Raw genomic sequence first — 2,163 nt, 5'->3', positions numbered from 1 at the left:
TGAACCAAAATATAATAATAGTAATTATTAATTAATTGTTAATTGAACCAGAAATAAAGGAGATAAACCTTGATTAAGAATTTCCAATAAATAATCTACGGATGTGGTGACAATGAATGACAGCAAACAACATCGACCCCGAGATGTAGCATAGATTAATTTAATGTTTGCTTTAATAATAATAAAATTAAGGAATCATGTTTGCAAAAAATTTTTTCTCCTTAATTGCATTTTTTTTATTACTAGATAAGACTCATTGGTTTTCTTTTCAAGGAGTGAAACACTTGAATAATTAATTCACTTAAATTAAATTATTTACTTTCTTCCTGATTGGAGTTAATGAACACTACTTTCTATTTTTTAATCTAGTTTTAGGCCATGAAGAATTAACAGGTTGCAAGCCCATTTCCGTCCTGGTTTATAGGTTGTTTTTTTTTTTTTTTTTTATTTCACTATCTTTTTCCCTTTGTTTCAAATATCTTGAAATTAGAAGGTCATCTGAGGCTAGATATCTAACTAGAAGAGATAACTCATTCCGAACTGGAAATCCAATCCAATTTACTTATCTTCAATGTGGAATATTATCAATCCACCAGGCAGCGTTAAAGTTGTGCTATGAATTATTTATTTACTATTTGTTTTTGTACTTTTTACGGTCTGTTCGACCAATACAAGAATAGACAGACCAAAACGAGCGGACTACCGGTCCGGCACACCGCAGACCTCAAGAGGAAATTTCAAAAGTTTGGTATGTATTATGTGCTTTCCTTTAAAAACAAAATAAACTCCAAACACACACATATGTATTACACTAAGAATTTTATTTATAGTTCTTGCAAATGATGACTGTAGCTAAGGATTGACGACGTGATGGTGATAAGTTATCACGCCGACCTTCATAAATTAAAAAAAAATATATTAAAAATAATTAAATTAAAGCCTTTTGTGAGTTATTTAATATAATATACATTGAATATACAGTACCTAATGTACAGTTAGAGGTTTATTTATTATATTTTTTAATTTTGGAATGTTACAACAAGACGGAGGATAAGCCACACCCGTTATACGTCGTGTTACCCCAGGTTATGGGTCCCGTTGTAAGAAAAGATATGCTGAGGTCAACTCTCCCGAAGAATGTCGAATCCGTTTCATCCACTGAATGTACACCGCCTGCATTTCCTTTTTTGTCAGTTATACCTAGAATTTGATTAAGTTTTTAATGTTTGCAAATATTAAGGTGATATTAGTAAAATTTAAATGTGGTCATGGTATATGTTAATAAATTAAACCGAAAATGAACACTCCAAATCATCAACAAAAATCAGCAAGAATAGGCAGGTAACTATCGAATATTATGAAAATAAATACACTTAGATTATATTAAGATATTGCATTGAGAACATCGCAATAACTAAAACATAAAGTTGTATTTTTGTATGTTGTATAACAATTAGAACTTTTTTTATTTTTTTATTTATCTATCTCTCGCCTCTCTCACACACACTGTATATCCCAGTCTTTCGGGTTTGATAATTTCACTTGTAGAGTGACGTTTGCAATAAAACAGGTTATATTCTGGAAGCCAACATATGAGTTTCTAGTGCACTTATCATTTCCTTTTCACTTTATTTTTTATCTGTATTCTATCAACGTAAAACAAACACACATTTATACTTTTTCATTTCAACCAAAACCTTACATTCAAAGGTTAATTATTTGAAATAAATAATTTGGTCAATAGACCACTAAATATAATGGATTCATGTATACATTTGTCTGCCTTAAAATCGCTCTTACTCGCTTATAATGTAAAAAAAAATTGGTTTGAAATCTCAAACTAGTGTTTGTCCATAAGCATAATGCTTGATGGTTATCATAGTTCTTTTAGCCTAAAACTTTTATTTAATCAATAGAAGTAAATAGGTCTTTCCCAAAAAGAGTTGGGTCATCGTTTAATAAGAGATTGAAACCTTTCAGGCTGAAACTTGTATATTAAGATAAACTGAAATGTAATCGCAAAATTTGAATTCCTGAGAAGAACGTGAAATTTGAGGTCGTGGGTTCGTTTTGTCCAAAATCTGTGCTCACCTCGCCAGTGGGGCACGACTACGTCTGAAACTGCTGCACGATATTTACAAGAAGTCGTTATATCAAAACGGG

General features: G+C 30.9%; 1 long non-coding RNA gene across 1 annotated transcript; it reads left to right on the top strand.

Moving 5' to 3' along the window:
* The first annotated feature begins 516 nt into the window (after positions 1 to 516).
* LOC106663596 lies at positions 517 to 1,471 on the top strand. The gene is made up of 3 exons (XR_001340056.2): positions 517 to 748; positions 831 to 945; positions 1,044 to 1,471. It is a non-coding gene; the product is annotated as an uncharacterized LOC106663596 (long non-coding RNA).
* The last annotated feature ends 692 nt before the right edge of the window (positions 1,472 to 2,163 follow it).

Source organism: Cimex lectularius, unplaced genomic scaffold (genome assembly GCF_000648675.2).
Source record: "Cimex lectularius strain Harlan isolate CLEC.00 unplaced genomic scaffold, Clec_2.1 scaffold135, whole genome shotgun sequence".
Classification (NCBI taxonomy): domain Eukaryota; kingdom Metazoa; phylum Arthropoda; class Insecta; order Hemiptera; family Cimicidae; genus Cimex; species Cimex lectularius.
This window is presented reverse-complemented; position numbering and strand designations above follow the sequence as displayed.